Source organism: Pseudophryne corroboree, chromosome 2, assembly GCF_028390025.1.
Source record: "Pseudophryne corroboree isolate aPseCor3 chromosome 2, aPseCor3.hap2, whole genome shotgun sequence".
NCBI classification, from domain to species: domain Eukaryota; kingdom Metazoa; phylum Chordata; class Amphibia; order Anura; family Myobatrachidae; genus Pseudophryne; species Pseudophryne corroboree.
The window spans coordinates 195,694,076-195,711,794 of record NC_086445.1 but is presented as its reverse complement, the minus strand read 5'-3'; the positions used below and the strand labels follow the sequence as shown (position 1 = coordinate 195,711,794).

The 17,719-nt window shown below is 47.1% G+C and overlaps 1 long non-coding RNA gene across 1 annotated transcript; it reads left to right on the top strand.

Annotated features, from left to right (window-relative positions):
• Window positions 1-14,975: 14,975 nt before the first annotated feature.
• LOC135050640 (uncharacterized) lies at window positions 14,976-17,022 on the top strand. Its single transcript, XR_010241713.1, has 4 exons — window positions 14,976-15,059; window positions 15,143-15,515; window positions 15,826-15,847; window positions 16,872-17,022. It is a non-coding gene; the product is annotated as an uncharacterized LOC135050640 (long non-coding RNA).
• The last annotated feature ends 697 nt before the right edge of the window (window positions 17,023-17,719 follow it).

The following is a 17,719-nucleotide window of genomic DNA, read 5'->3' as shown; positions in this document are numbered from 1 at the left end:
AGTGATTTTAAGTTCAGAATGAGCCTGACCGAACCATCCGGTTTCGGTACCACGAAAAGGTGCGAATAGTAAGCTTTGTTTTGCATATGAGGTGGTACTGGCACAATGACCTGTGCCTCCACCAACTTCTGGATGGCTTCTTGCAGGACAGTCCTATCTGCCAGCAGAGCTGGCAAGCCTGATTTGAAAAATCGGTGAGGAGGGAGATTTTGAAATTCCAGCGTGTACCCCTGGGACACAATATCTTGCACCCAGGGGTCCAGCCCGGATGACACCCAGACGTGACTGAAATGCCCGAGTCTCGCTCCCACTGGCCCCACTTCCGGGGCGTGCAGTCCAACCTGAAGCAGGTTTCTGTTCCTGGGAACCTGCAGCCGCAGGTTTCTTGGACTTGGGCCGACCTCCCCGAAAGAAGGTGTTGGACGGCTTGGCCTTTCTGGGCTTGGTAGGCCGAAAGGGCTATGATGTAGCTGAAGAAAAGGGTTTCTTCGAAACAGGTGTAGCTGAGGGAAGAAAAGGTGACTTACCAGCCGTAGCCGTGGAGATACACGCATCTAACGCTTCCCCAAAGAGAGCCTGACCTGTGTAGGGTAGGGTCTTCACACTTCTCCTGGATTCCGCGTCGGCAGACCACTGGCGCAACCACAGTCCTCGACGAGCTGATACAGACATGGAAGAAATTCCCGCAGCCATGGAACCCAGGTCTTTTATGGATTCTACCAGAAATCCTGCTGAATCCTGAATGATACGTAAAAACAATTCATCATCACATTTCTCCATAGTATCCAAGTCTTCAAGTAACGTGCCTGACCACTTTACTATAGCTTTGGCAATCCAAGCACTGGCAATAGTGGGACATACTATTGCCCCAGAAGCCGTGTACATGGATTTGAGCGTATTATCAATTTTACGATCAGCCGGCTCTTTCAAGGCGGTAGATCCTGGAACAGGTAAAACCACATCTTTTGAGAGTCTGGATACTGATGCGTCAACAATAGGCAGGTTTTCCCATTTTTTCCTATCCTCTACCGGGAAAGGAAATGCCACCAGAACCCTCTTAGGTATCTGGATTTTTTTTTTACGGGTTTTCCCAAGCCTTTTCAAAAAAATAAGAATTTAATTACCGATAATTCTATTTCTCGTAGTCCGTAGTGGATGCTGGGAACTCCGTAAGGACCATGGGGAATAGCGGCTCCGCAGGAGACTGGGCACAAAAGTAAAGCTTTAGGACTACCTGGTGTGCACTGGCCCCTCCCCCTATGACCCTCCTCCAAGCCTCAGTTAGGATACTGTGCCCGGACGAGCGTACACAATAAGGAAGGATTTTGAATCCCGGGTAAGACTCATACCAGCCACACCAATCACACCGTATAACTTGTGATCTGAACCCAGTTAACAGCATGATAACAGAGGAGCCTCTGGAAAGATGGCTCACAACAACAATAACCCGATTTAGTTAACAATAACTATGTACAAGTATTGCAGACAATCCGCACTTGGGATGGGCGCCCAGCATCCACTACGGACTACGAGAAATAGAATTATCGGTAAGTAAATTCTTATTTTCTCTGACGTCCTAGTGGATGCTGGGAACTCCGTAAGGACCATGGGGATTATACCAAAGCTCCCAAACGGGCGGGAGAGTGCGGATGACTCTGCAGCACCGAATGAGAGAACTCCAGGTCCTCCTCAGCCAGGGTATCAAATTTGTAGAATTTAGCAAACGTGTTTGCCCCTGACCAAGTAGCTGCTCGGCAAAGTTGTAAAGCCGAGACCCCTCGGGCAGCCGCCCAAGATGAGCCCACCTTCCTTGTGGAATGGGCTTTTACAGATTTTGGCTGTGGCAGGCTTGCCACAGAATGTGCAAGCTGAATTGTACTACAAATCCAACGAGCAATAGTCTGCTTAGAAGCAGGAGCACCCAGCTTGTTGGGTGCATACAGGATAAACAGGGAGTCAGATTTTCTGACTCCAGCCGTCCTGGAAACATATATTTTCAGGGCCCTGACAACGTCCAAGTCCCTAGTAGCCGCAGGTACCACAATAGGCTGGTTCAGGTGAAACGCTGAAACCACCTTAGGAAGAAATTGTGGACGAGTCCTCAATTCTGCCCTGTCCGTATGAAAAATCAGGTAAGGGCTTTTATAAGATAAAGCCGCCAATTCTGACACGCGCCTGGCCGAAGCCAGGGCCAACAGCATGACCACTTTCCATGTGAGATATTTCAAATCCACAGATTTAAGCGGTTCAAACCAATGTGATTTTAGGAACCCCAAAACTACATTGAGATCCCAAGGTGCCACTGGAGGCACAAAAGGAGGCTGTATATGCAGCACCCCCTTGACAACGTCTGAACTTCAGGAACTGAAGCCAGTTCTTTCTGGAAGAAAATTGACAGGGCCGAAATCTGAACCTTAATGGATCCTAATTTTTAGGCCCATAGACACTCCTGTTTGCAGGAAATGCAGGAATCGACCCAGTTGAAATTCCTCCGTTGGGGCCTTCCTGGCCTCGCACCACGCAACATATTTACGCCAAATACGGTGATAATGCTGCACGGTTACATCCTTCCTGGCTTTGATCAGGGTAGGAATGACTTCTTCCTGAATGCCTTTTTCCTTCAGGATCCGGCGTTCAACCGCCATGCCGTCAAACGCAGCCGCGGTAAGTCTTGGAACAGACAGGGTCCTTGCTGGAGCAGGTCCCTTCTTAGAGGTAGAGGCCACGGGTCCTCTGTGAGCATCTCTTGAAGTTCCGGGTACCAAGTCCTTCTTGGCCAATCCGGAGCCACGAGTATAGTTCTTACTCCTCTCCGTCTTATAATTCTCAGTACCTTGGGTATGAGAGGCAGAGGAGGGAAACACATACACTGACTGGTACACCCATGGTGTTACCAGAGCGTCCACAGCTATTGCCTGAGGGTCCCTTGACCTGGCGCAATACCTGTCCAATTTTTTGTTGAGGCGGGATGCCATCATGTCCACCTTTGGTTATTTCCAACGGTTTACAATCATGTGGAAGACTTCTGGGTGAAGTCCCCACTCTCCCGGGTGGAGGTCGTGCCTGCTGAGGAAGTCTGCTTCCCAGTTGTCCACTCCCGGAATGAACACTGCTGACAGTGCTATCACATGATTTTCCGCCCAGCGAAGAATCCTTGCAGCTTCTGCCATTGCCCTCCTGCTTCTTGTGCCGCCCTGTCTGTTCACGTGGGCGACTGCCGTGATGTTGTCCGACTGGATCAGCACCGGCTGACCTTGAAGCAGAGGTCTTGCTTGGCTTAGGGCATTGTAAATGGCCCTCAGCTCCAGGATATTTATGTGAAGTGATGTCTCCAGGCTTGACCACAAGCCCTGGAAATTTCTTCCCTGTGTGACTGCTCCCCAGCCTCGCAGGCTGGCATCCGTGGTCACCAGGACCCAGTCCTGAATGCCGAATCTGCGGCCCTCTAGAAGATGAGCACTCTGCAACCACCACAGGAGAGACACCCTTGTCTTTGGTGACAGGGTTATCCGCTGATGCATCTGAAGATGCGATCCGGACCATTTGTCCAGCAGGTCCCACTGGAAAGTTCTTGCGTGGAATCTGCCGAAAGGGATTGCTTCGTAGGAAGCCACCATTTTTCCCAGGACCCTTGTGCATTGATGCACTGACACTTGGCCTGGTTTTTAGGAGGTTTCTGACTAGTTCGGATAACTCCCTGGCTTTCTCCTCCGGGAGAAATACCTTTTTCTGGACTGTGTCCAGGATCATCCCTAGGAATAGAAGACGTGTCGTCGGGATCAGCTGCGATTTTGGAATATAGAGAATCCAACCGTGCTGCCGCAACACTACTTGAGATAGTGCTACCCCGACTACCAATTGTTCCCTGGATCTTGCCCTTATCAGGAGATCGTCCAAGTACGGGATAACTAAAACTCCCTTCCTTCGAAGGAGTATCATCATTTCGGCCATTACCTTGGTAAAGACCGGGGGTGCCGTGGACAAACCAAACGGCAGTGTCTGAAACTGATAGTGACAGTTCTGTACCACAAACCTGAGGTATCCTTGGTGAGAAGGGTAAATTGGGACATGGAGGTAAGCCTCCTTGATGTCCAAAGACACCATATAATCCCCTTCTTCCAAGTTCGCAATCACCGCTCTGAGTGACTCCATCTTGAATTTGAACCTGTGTATGTATTCAAGGATTTCAGATTTAAAATAGGTCTCACCGAGCCGTCCGGCTTCGGTACCACAAACAGCGTGGAATAATACCCCTGTCCCTGTTGCAGGAGGGGTATCTTGATTATCACCTGCTGGGAATACAGCTTGTGAATGGCTTCCAATACCGCCTCCCTGTCGGAGGGAGACGTCGGTAAAGCAGACTTTAGGGGAGTGCCTGAGTCCGCTTGTAAAGCCCCAGCGTCATGCTGAGGACTTGGCAGAAAACGGGAGAGGGCTTCTGTTCCTGGGAACTGGCTGTTTGCTGCAGCCTTTTTCCTCTCCCTCTGCCACGGGGCAGAAATGAGGAGCCTTTTGCCCGCTTGCCCTTATGGGGCCGAAAGGACTGCGCCTGATAATACGGCGTCTTCTTATGTTGAGAGGCTACCTGGGGTAAAAATGTGGATTTCCCAGCAGTTGCCGTGGTCACCAGGTCTGATAGACCTACCCCAAATAACGCCTCCCCTTTGTAAGGCAATACTTCCATATGCCTTTTGGAATCAGCATCACCTGACCACTGCCTCGTCCATAACCCTCTTCTGGCAGAAATGGACAGCGCACTTAGGCCCTCATTCCGAGTTGATCGCAGAGATTCATCGCATATGTATGAAAACTAAGTGTCTGCGCATGCGCAAAAGCGTACATACGCATGCGCGAGTACATGCGTACGACATTAGTGCAAAAATGCCAAATTTAAACCAACACGTAACTGGCAAACGAAAACGAGGAGTGGCGGAGGCGTGGCGGAGGCGAGACTTCGCAATGCTCCGACATGGGCGTGAAAGTAAGCGTACAGTGTGGGAGTATGCAACTTGCAATGGGCGTGTTTTTCGCAATTATACCTTGTCGCTGTTAAATCTAACATAGGAAACCGTAGCAACCTTCACGCAGCAGCCGAGTAGGTCTGCAGTTACTCTACATTTGCGAAGTACTGTTACCAAGTGTGTATGCAGTAATTAGCTGTTAATTGGAGAGCACATTCATCTGATGGCCAATTACTTGCTAATTACTGCGCAGATGAAAGTTAGCAAACAGCAATTGTCTGAACCAACATTACATGTTTATTCTACTCACATATAAATCACACACACTGCCAAATAAGGTTGTTTTTTGTGTTGAAGTTGGTGTGTAAACATTTTTAAAAATTGTTTTAATGTGTGTAAGAATAACAAATACAAACAAGTGAAATAATTAAACATTTAAATTGAAAGCTGCAACATTTTTGCTAAAGAAACCGACACCCACATAATGCAGCATACACTTTAATTTTGTCAGAAATGTAACATTAATATTTGTTTATAATATTTGACAATGTTTTAAATGATGTCCTGTTGACCAATAGATAAATCTAAAAAGTGTTGTGTCAGTTTACTTAATATGGACATTAAAGTGTGGTGCAAAGCATACCTGTATTTGTTGGATGATGCAATTTTTTGGGAGAAATTGCAGATTGGTCCACAAGTGTCTATATGCTGACCTAATTTTTCTGGAACTAAGATTTACCTAATGCATTACCTTGAATAAACTGCACAATTTTTAATTAAATTTTTTTTATTACTGTAGTAAGATTTCACAACATGAAAACAACATGGCTACACGTGAGTCTCACAGGCAGAGATGGACCAAGCAGCAAGCATATGGCACTGACACAAATGATATAGCAGAACTTAGTACTCTGCAAAATTCAGCTTCTGACTAAATTATAATTTGTAATCAAAAATAAAACATATTACACACCCTGCCACACAAAAATTTTGCCACAACTGAGAAAGAATTAGGATCCACCACACAAACACAACAATACATAGCACACTAGTAAGAGGAAGATGGCTCTGGTGTTTATACAAAAAAACTCACAGGCTACAATACCTCCAAACATAAATAATACATTTCACTAAGAGGGAGTTATCCATTCTGGCCACACAAGCCAACTCCAAAATAACATAGAGGCAACATGAAAAACATGGGTGCTGCCCATCTGGAGAGACATCACTTTCTTTTTTCTCTCCCCGCCTGAGGCTGTTCTTCTTGGCTTGGTCTGCGGAGCGACCTTCGTTGGGCCTGCCCAGTGGGCTGTTCTTCCTGGGCAGGGGCAGGGGAGGGAGCCGATGTGGGTGGCTCTCTGCCACTGTGGGCAAGGGAGACAGCGATGGCCTGGAGCCCTTGCAAGATGTTATTTGCAAGGCTTTGGAATGAGGAGGCAAGTTGTTCTTGGCCCTGCCTGATCTCTGCCAGACCTTGGCAGAGTTGAGCAACACCTTGCTCAACACTGGTTCGGTGCTCAGTGAGCCGGACAGCTATCTGGCTTACCTCCCGGAGGACCCCGTCTTGAAACGCATTTAGGCTCTCACCATACCTAGCGATTTCAAGCAGGATCTCCGGGATAGCAGAGGGTTGGGTGGGGGGGCCAGTAGGAACCTGCAGAGGTGGGATTTGTGGCCCCACACTGGCAGACCCACTAGGTCCCTCCACCTCAGCCTCAGCCACATAACCCTCCTGTGACTCAAACTGATCATCCCCCTGTGCTGTGTTTTGTGGCAAGCAAATAGAAGAATGTGTGGGAAAAGAGTACAATAAAAAATTAGATTTTATTTTATAAATACAGTTTAAATTGCAGACAAATACATGTGTAAACTTACCTGGCAAGTCATGTCCCGTCAGGATCTCAGGCAGGTCCGTGTCCATATTAGACACCCCTTGGCCCTCCTCATAACTGACACAGGCCATCGCCATCTCCTCCAAGTCTGTAAACTCCACAGCGACAGATGGTCCTCCCCCTGTAGCCCTTGAGGCATTCCACTCCGCAGACCTCTTTGCCTTCAGGCGGGATTTGAAGTCGGCCCACCTACATATGTATTGTGAAAGAGGGGCAAAGTAGAGTCTTATTATTTGTGTATGTAAATATCTAGGACACATGTTCTGCTTCTGTTTGCTATACATAACATCACATGTCACTACATTTTTAAGTCAACTTAGCACAGAAAAAGGACTGGCAAGATGCACTTACCGTCGTCTAACTTCCTGCGATGTTCTGACGACAGAGCCAACTTCATTCACAGAATGTGTGATGTCCCTCCAGATGCGATCTTTTGTAGCAGCACCCATGTTTTTGGGGCCTCTATGTACTTTGGACATGGCCTGCGTGACCAAGACACGCAACTCCCTCTTAGTGAATGCTGGCTGTCTTTTCTTACGTCTGGAGGTAGCCTGTGAGGTTTCTTCCTGTTGCTCCTCACCATCTTCCTCCTCACTAGCAGCTTCTGTCTGTTGTGTTTGTGTGGCTAATGCTGATTCCTCCTCAGTTTGGCCAGTATGTGTGTGTGGCAGGGTATCCCCACTCAATTGTTGGGGCTCAGAAGCTGACATTTGCAGAGTACTAGGTCCTGCCTGTTCAGAATCCGCAGAGGCGTATTCCAACATCCGTTTCTGGCACTCTAGGCGTTTTTTCGCCAATGCCATCTGCTGCTGTGCAATGCGGTCCATCTCTGCTGCTAATTCCTCACGAGAAGCCATGTTGGAGATGACGTGTGTACGCCCAGGTGTGTGCCTATTTATACCTACGTGCGGCGCGTTCATTCACACAGGTGTACAGTATGGTAATCTTGCTAATGATTGCACTGCTTATTTAAGGGCCTAGTTTGCACGCTGTGAGTGTTGGTAGTTTGGAGTTTGTCGTATTTTGGATGTTGCAGTTTGGAGTTCGTTGGCCCGTGCGTGAAGGTGCTATTGTTCTTTTCTGAGTGAGTAATTGTCAAGCATACATTTTGACGTTTGTTCGCGTTTAGCATATAGACAGTATTGCATACTTTTTGCGAAATTCCGTTTGTGAGTATTCGTGCATTCGTCTTGTTGTTAAATGCAACTGTTTGTTGTAGCAATTTTTTTTTTGTTTATTAAATATTAAATGTTGTTAATCTATATTTTGAATGTAAATTTATAACACTAAACCTGTGCTTTAGTGTTTCTGTTTTGTGGACTAATGTAAAAATGTTGTTCTTACTGTCATTTTTGGTCTCTTGTAGGTGTCTTATTTTGGGAGATTTATCCCCTTTTGGTTTGTGTTGTTTAGTGTGCCCAAAAAATAAGAATTTACTTACCGATAATTCTATTTCTCGGAGTCCGTAGTGGATGCTGGGGTTCCTGAAAGGACCATGGGGAATAGCGGCTCCGCAGGAGACAGGGCACAAAAGTAAAGCTTTCCGATCAGGTGGTGTGCACTGGCTCCTCCCCCTATGACCCTCCTCCAAGCCAGTTAGGTACTGTGCCCGGACGAGCGTACACAATAAGGGAGGAATTTTGAATCCCGGGTAAGACTCATACCAGCCACACCAATCACACCGTACAACTTGTGATCTAAACCCAGTTAACAGTATGATAACAGCGGAGCCTCTGAAAAGATGGCTCACAACAATAATAACCCGATTTTTGTAACTATGTACAAGTATTGCAGATAATCCGCACTTGGGATGGGCGCCCAGCATCCACTACGGACTCCGAGAAATAGAATTATCGGTAAGTAAATTCTTATTTTCTCTATCGTCCTAGTGGATGCTGGGGTTCCTGAAAGGACCATGGGGATTATACCAAAGCTCCCAAACGGGCGGGAGAGTGCGGATGACTCTGCAGCACCGAATGAGAGAACTCCAGGTCCTCCTTAGCCAGGGTATCAAATTTGTAGGATTTTACAAACGTGTTTGCCCCTGACTAAATAACCGCTCGGCAAAGTTGTAAAGCCGAGACCCCTCGGGCAGCCGCCCAAGATGAGCCCACCTTCCTTGTGGAATGGGCATTTACATATTTTGGCTGTGGCAGGCCTGCCACAGAATGTGCAAGCTGAATTGTATTACACATCCAACTAGCAATAGTCTGCTTAAAAGCAAGAGCACCCAGTTTGTTGGGTGCATACAGGATAACAGCAAGTCAGTTTTCCTGACTCCAGCCGTCCTGGAACCTATATTTTCAGGGCCCTGACAACATCTAGCAACTTGGAGTCCTCCAAGTCCCTAGTAGGTGCAAGGCACCACAATAAGCTGGTTCAGGTGAAACACTGACACCACCTTAGGGAGAGAACTGGGGACGAGTCCGCAGCTCTGCCCTGTCCGAATGGACAAACAAATATGGGCTTTTTTGAGAAAAAAACCACCAATTTGACACTCGCCTGGTCCAGGCCAGGGCCAAGAACATGGTCACTTTTCATGTGAGATGCTTCAAATCCACAGATTTGACTGGTTTTAAACCAATGTGATTTGAAGAATCCCAGAACTACGTTGAGATCCCACAGTGCCACTGGAGGCACAAAAGAGGGTTGTATATGCAATACTCCCTTGACAAAGTTCTGGACTTCAGGAACTGAAGCCAATTCTTTCTGGAAGAAAATTGACAGGGCCGAAATTTGAACCTTAATGGACCCCAATTTGAGGCCCATAGACACTCCTGTTTGCAGGAAATGCAGGAATCGACCGAGTTGAAATTTCTTTGTGGGGCCTTCCTGGCCTCACACCACGCAACATATTTTCGCCACATGTGGTGATAATGTTGTGCGGTCACCTCCTTTCTGGCTTTGACCAGGGTAGGAATGACCTCTTCCGGAATGCCTTTTTCCCTTAGGATCCGGCGTTCCACCGCCATGCCAACAAACGCAGCTGCGGTAAGTCTTGGAACAGACATGGTACTTGCTGAAGCAAGTCCCTTCTTAGCGGCAGAGGCCATAAGACCTCTGTAAACATCTCTTGAAGTTCCGGGTACCAAGTCCTTCTTGGCCAATCCGGAGCCATGAGTATAGTTCTTACTCCTCTACGTCTTATAATTCTCAGCACCTTAGGTATGAGAAGCAGAGGAGGGAACACATACACCGACTGGTACACCCACGGTGTTACCAGAACGTCCACAGCTATTGCCTGAGGGTCTCTTGACCTGGCGCAATACCTGTCCCGTTTTTTGTTCAGACGGGACGCCATCATGTCCACCTTTGGTATTTCCCAACGGTTTACAATCATGTGGAAAAAACTTCCCGATGAAGTTTCCACTCTCCCGGGTGGAGGTCGTGCCTGCTGAGGAAGTCTGCTTCCCAGTTTCCATTCCCGGGATGAAACACTGCTGACAGTGCTATCACATGATTTTCCGCCCAGCGAAAAGTCCTTGCAGTTTTTGCCATTGCCCTCCTGCTTCTTGTGTCGCCCTGTCTGTTTACGTGGGCGACTGCCGTGATGTTTTTCCCACTGGATCAATACCGGCTGACCTTGAAGCAGAGGTCTTGCTAAGCTTAGAGCATTATAAATTTACCCTTAGCTCCAGTATATTTATGTGGAGAAAAGTCTCCAGACTTGATCACACTCCCTGGAAATATTTTCCTTGTGTGACTGCTCCCCAGCCTCTCGGGCTGGGCTCCGTGGTCACCAGCATCCAATCCTGAATGCCGAATCTGCGGCCCTCTAGAAGATGAGCACTCTATAACCACCACAGGAGAGACACCCTTGTCCTTGGATATAGGGTTATCCGCTGATGCATCTGAAGATGCGATCCGGACCATTTGTCCAGCAGATCCCACTGAAAAGTTCTTGCGTGAAATCTGCCGAAAGGAATTGCTTCGTAGGAAGCCACCATTTTCTACCAGGACCCTTGTGCAATGATGCACTGTTTTTAGGAGGTTCCTGACTAGCTCGGATAACTCCCTGGCTTTCTCTTTCGGGAGAAACACCTTTTTCTGGACTGTGTCCAGAATCATCCCTAGGCACAGCAGACGTGTCGTCGGGATCAGCTGCGATTTTGGAATATTTAGAATCCACCCGTGCTGTTGTAGCAGTATCCGAGATAGTGCTACTCCTACCTCCAACTGTTCCCTGGACTATGCCCTTATCAGGAGATCGTCCAAGTAAGGGATAATTAAGACGCCTTTTCTTCGAAGAAGAATCATCATTTCGGCCATTACCTTAGTAAAGACCCGGGGTGCCGTGGACAATCCAAACGGCAGCGTCTGAAACTGATAGTGACAGTTCTGCACCACGAACCTGAGGTACCCTTAGTGAGAAGGGCAAATTTGGGACATAGAGGTAAGCATCCCTGATGTCCCGGGACACTATATAGTCCCCTTCTTCCTGTTCGTTATCACTGCTCTGAGTGACTCCATCTTGATTTGAACCTTTGTAAGTGTTCAAAAATTTTTTAGATTTAGAATAAGTCTCACCTAGCCTTCTGGCTTCAGTACCACAATATAGTGTGGAATAATACCCCTTTTCTTGAAGTAGGAGGGGTAATTTAATTATCACCTGCTGGGAATACAGCTTGTGAATTTTTTCCCATACTGCCTCCTTGTCGGAGGGAGACCTTGGTAAAGCAGACTTCAGGAGCCTGCGAAGGGGAAACGTCTCGACATTCCAATCTGTACCCCTGGGATACTACTTGTAGGATCCAGGGGTCCTGTACGGTCTCAGCGCCATGCTGAGAACTTGTCAGAAGCGGTGGAACGCTTCTGTTCCTGGGAATGGGCTGCCTGCTGCAGTCTTCTTCCCTTTCCTCTATCCCTGGGCAGATATGATCTTATAGGGACGAAAGGACTGAGGCTGAAAAGACGGTGTCTTTTTCTGCAGAGATGTGACTTAGGGTAAAAACGGTGGATTTTCCAGCAGTTGCCGTGGCCACCAGGTCCGATGGACCGACCCCAAATAACTCCTCTTCCTTTATACGGCAATACACCTTTGTGCCGTTTGGAATCTGCATCACCTGACCCCTGTCGTGTCCATAACATCTTCTGGCAGTTATGGACATCGCATTTACTCTTGATGCCAGAGTGCAAATATCCCTCTGTGCATCTCGCATATATAGAAATGCATCCTTTAAATGCTCTATAGTCAATAAAATACTGTCCCTGTCAAGGGTATCAATATTTTTAGTCAGGGAATCCGACCAAGCCACCCCAGCTCTGCACATCCAGGCTGAGGCGATCGCTGGTCGCAGTATAACACCAGTATGTGTGTATATACTTTTTATGATATTTTCCAGCCTCCTGTCAGCTGGTCCTTGAGGACGGCCCTATCTATAGACGGTACCGCCACTTGTTTTGATAAGCGTGTGAGCGCCTTATCCACCCTAAGGGGTGTTTCCCAACGCGCCCTAACTTCTGGCGGGAAAGGGTATACCGCCCATAATTTTCTATCGGGGGGAACCCACGCATCATCACACACTTTATTTAATTTATCTGATTCAGGAAAAACTATGGTAGTTTTTTCACATCCCACATAATACCCTCTTTTGTGGTACTTGTAGTATCAGAAATATGTAACACCTCCTTCATTGCCTTTAACGTGTGGCCCTAATAAGGAATACGTTTGTTTATTCACCGTCGACACTGGATTCAGTGTCCCTGTCTGTGTCTGTGTCGACCGACTAAAGTAAACGGGCGTTTTAAAAACCCCTGACGGTGTTTTTGAGACGTCTGGACCGGTACTAATTGTTTGTCGGCCGTCTCATGTCGTCAACCGACCTTGCAGCGTGTTGACATTATCACGTAATTCCCTAAATAAGCCATCCATTCCGGTGTCGACTCCCTAGAGAGTGACATCACCATTACAGGCAATTGCTCCGCCTCCTCACCAACATCGTCCTCCTACATGTCGACACACACGTACCGACACACAGCACACACACAGGGAATGCTCTGATAGAGGACAGGACCCACTAGCCCTTTGGAGAGACAGAGGGAGAGTTTGCCAGCACACACCAAAAACGCTATAATTATATAGGGACAACCTTATATAAGTGTTTTCCCTTATAGCATCTTTTTTATATATTTCTAACGCCAAATTAGTGCCCCCCCCTCTCTGTTTTAACCCTGTTTCTGTAGTGCAGTGCAGGGGAGAGCCTGGGAGCCTTCCCTCCAGCCTTTCTGTGAGGGAAAATGGCGCTGTGTGCTGAGGAGATAGGCCCCGCCCCTTTTTCGGCGGCCTCGTCTCCCGCTCTTAACGGATTCTGGCAGGGGTTAAATATCTCCATATAGCCTCCGGAGGCTATATGTGAGGTATTTTTAGCCAAAAAAGGTTTTCATTTGCCTCCCAGGGCGCCCCCCTCCCAGCGCCCTGCACCCTCAGTGACTGCCGTGTGAAGTGTGCTGAGAGGAAAATGGCGCACAGCTGCAGTGCTGTGCGCTACCTTTAGAAGACTGAGGAGTCTTCTGCCGCCGATTCTGGACCTCTTCTTATTTCAGCATCTGCAAGGGGGCCGGCGGCAAGGCTCCGGTGACCATCCAGGCTGTACCTGTGATCGTCCCTCTGGAGCTGATGTCCAGTAGCCAAGAAGCCAATCCATCCTGCACGCAGGTGAGTTCACTTCTTCTCCCCTAAGTCCCTCGTTGCAGTGATCCTGTTGCCAGCAGGACTCACTGTAAAATAAAAAACCTAAGCTAAACTTTTCTAAGCAGCTCTTTAGGAGAGCCACCTAGATTGCACCCTTCTCGGCCGGGCACAAAAATCTAACTGGCTTGGAGGAGGGTCATAGGGGGAGGAGCCAGTGCACACCACCTGATCGGAAAGCTTTACTTTTGTGCCCTGTCTCCTGCGGAGCCGCTATTCCCCATGGTCCTTTCAGGAACCCCAGCATCCACTAGGACGATAGAGAAACACTAATTTACTGCAGTTTTTGGAGGAGCAGGCAAGTCCCCTTGGCCTGTGTTTGTGGCTGTTTGTGTTTGTTCAAAGTGTTTTGCTTATGTTTGTCATCCATCTTTATAATAAATTAAATAATTTTTCCCAGGATTGTTCTGCAAAGTAGTGCTGTTCTTGCCTGTACTAGCTACTAAAGGGCTAAATTTTTATTGGAATCTATTTTAGATGTCGAACCTATTTTTTGTTATTTATACTTAGGTGTTTGTTATGTCTTTGATGCTCTTATTATGTGTCTGTATTGTTGGTTGACATTTATATTTTTTTTTTAGAAAAAACTATGTAGGTTTCACACTTTTAATTTGTGTTTTTCCTTTTTTGTCTCAATTTCAAATTGTTCCGGAATTGAACCCAGAAAAAATGTCGTATGCTCCTGCAGTAAGTTGACACCCCGTTTTTAGTTTTTTTTTTTGGATTGCATTTGTCTTATTCAACATATCTTTTTAATTTTTTTAAAGTGTGTGATGTCAGTGTTTGTGGCAGCAGAAGCCCTCCCACCCCAACCCACGGCAGCACTCCCACCCCAACCGCCAGCCCCACAACCACAACCGGCTCCTCATCAACCAAGGCAACGGAGGCGTGCTAGGCCACCAATTTTCCGCACCCGTGTCCTACTTTTTGGGATGCCAGATGATGTTGTTGTGCGTAGATACAGGCTGCCACCACATCTAATCCTAGACACTCTCTCCATAATAGAGAGTGATCTGGAGTCTTCAATTCGGTATCCTACAGCAATACCACCATTGACACAATTCCTTGCTGTGTTACATTTTTTGGCCACAGGGTCTTTTCAACATGTTGTTGGAGACCTGGTTGGCATGTCGCAGGGCCAGTTCAGTAAGGTCCTGCGGCGTGTCAGCCAGGCTTTCATAAAGCGGGTTAAGCAATTTATTGCTATGCCTTTGGATGTTGGTGCCCTAGATGTGGTGAAGCGGCAATTTGAGGAAGGTGGTAGTCGCTTCCCACATGTTATTGGGGTTGTGGATGGCACACATGTAGCTATTGTGCCACCAAGACATAATGAAGAAATTTATAGAAACAGGAAACTGTTTCATTCTCTGAATGTAATGGTTGTTTGTGGGCCATCCCTCCAGATCCTTTCCCTGAATGCCAAGTTTCCCAGAAACTCGCATGATGCTTATGTCATTAGACAATCAGGGATATGGCACAGATTAAGATCAAGTCAACGAGCAGACATGTGGTTATTGGGTGAGTTGGCCAACATAATTTCCTGCCATTTTTAAACAATTTTAGGAATATACTCTTTCTAATTTTTTCTTCTCCTCAAACAGGAGACCGTGGATATCCTTGCACCCCCTGGCTCATGACTCCTTACCGTAATCCCAGGCCAGGACCACAGACGGCATTTAACTCCGCGCTTACTGCCACTAGACAGCTGGTGGAGCGCACAATTGGGGTCCTTAAAGGCCGGTTTCGTGTGCTCCACCGCACTGGTGGCGACATCATGTATTCGCCGGAGATGGCAAGTAAACTAGTGGTCCTGTGCGCTATACTACATAACATCGCGGTAAGGAGTAGCGTAGAGCTTCCTCAGACAGAGGAATTGCCTGATGAGGAGCCAGGGGTTGTCCGTCGCTTCGGTGGGGGGAGTGTTACACGGAGGGGAAGCCAAGTCAGGGCAAGCATTGTTGAAGAATATTTCAGGTATAGTGTTTTTTTATTTACTTTTTGAAATTAATCAAAAACACAGAATGCTTATGCTCATTTAGTAACGCAGAAATTTGGCTTACTATTGTAAGGTCATTGTGTAATTATTCGGGTGTGTGGGAATCTCTAATTATGTTTATCAAAAATAACCGTAAACAGGTTAAGCTTACAATGTGTTATTTTCGAAAATAATAATGTGATGTTGCTAAATAGTGTCCTTATTTTTTTTTCTTTCATAAAATCCTGGTTTTTTTTTAATAAAAAAAAACAAATGAAAATGAATGTTGACCACTTTGTGACTGTCCAGCTGAATTATCACACAAACTGTGGTGAGTACACAGATATTTTTACAAATTCTTAAAAAAGTGTGTGTGTGTGTCTGTGTTTGTGTGGGTGTTTTAGTTGCTTGTGTGTTAAATTATTTTTTTCTTTTTTCTCTTCCGCGACTGCGTATTTCCGCTCGAGCGAAATTACCACTGTGCTCTTCACAGCATTGCAAAGATCAATAAAGTTAATTGAAATGACGGCATAGATTTTAGACAAATCACATGCTAACACACACTATAAATATATGCCCAAATAAGGAAAACGCCATTGCCATGATGCGTGCAGCACCTTTCACCAGGCGGGAGCTCCGCGTCCTGGTTGCGGTGATGGACCGCCACGTAGGCCGCGTTGGGCGCTTTATCCCAAATCGGGTTAAGGGCGAGGCCTACGCGGAGGTCCGCCACCTACTGCGGTCTCGCGTCCGCAGCAGGCGGACCATCATTCAACTGGAGAGGAGATGGAGTGATCTCCGCAGGAGGACTCCTGAACTGTTGGCGGAGATCCGCCAGCAAATCCGGGCACTGCGTGCACGCAGTAAATTACATTACATAACAGAGATTATTAGCATAAATTTTGCCAAATTACACTAAGTGGTAGTCTGTAATTGCAACACTGACTGAACAAATTTAATAAATATGACAGTGTGTGTGGTTAGGGCAAACAGTACTGACTGTAGCAAAGTGATTCAAAACAAGTGCATGTTGTCCAGAATTAATACCCAGGCTGGAAACTGTACCAAATAACTTGATCAGTGGTGTCTATATAATAAGGTGTCTTGAATAGTGATCTGGTGATGTTGCCTATACCAATCAATATGACTCAATGGAATCGATTCAGTAATGAGCATTAAAAAAGTTTAGTAGAATCATTTTGGTTGCTGTGGCCAACATGAAGAGTTAGAAAAATCTTAAAAAAAAAAAAAAAACAAGCCCTGTGTCTTTTACATGGGACAGAACAATGTAATTGACAAATGGTGTTTCTGAAATTTAACATGCAATCTAAAATATAACACATATATCATTATAGGACGACCACAACGGCAACCAGATGCAGGGAGGCAACATCAGGCCCCTTCTCAGCCCCCCTCCCCTTCTCACTCCCCCTCCCCTTCTCACTCCCCCTCCCCTTCTCAATCCCCCTCCCCTTCTCACTCCCCCTCCCCTTCTCACTCCCCCTCCCCTTCTCACTCCCCCTCCCCTTCCCAGTCCCCCTCAGCTTACCAGTCCCCCTCACCTTCCCAGTCCCCCTCAGGTTCCCAGGCCCCCTCAGCTTCCCAGTCCCCCTCAGCTTCCCCGGCCCCCTCAGCTTCCCAGGCCCCCTCCCCTTTCCACTCCCCTTCTCAGCCCACCTCTCCTTCTCTTTCTGTGCCCCCTTCTCCTCCTTCCCAGTCCCCTTCTCCTTCTACTTCCAACTCCCCTTCTCAGCCCCCCTCACCCTCTATTGGACAAACATTCTCTCCGCCCCCCTCGCCATCTCAATCAGACCCACCCTCAAATTACATCCCCAATCCCTCCTCCTTACCCCATCTCTCCTCCTTCCCCAATCCCTCCTCCTTCACCCATCCATACTCCTTCCCCCATCCCTCCTCCTTCCCCAATCCCTCCTCCTTCCCCCATCCAGCTGCCTTCACCACCCACTGAATGGGCAGAAGAAGCCCCTGATGGTCTCAGTGGTGAACATAATGTTGCTGAGGAAAGTAAGTGTTTTAACATTTCTATCAAAAATATTACCTACTTACACTTACAATGTAAAAACATGCACTGTTGTACTGTTGAAAATCAGCTAGCATGGAAAACATTTTGAGTTATTATTGATGGTGTTCATGTTGCATTGTAATTTTTGTGAGTATCATTATATGTAGTGTTTATGTGTGC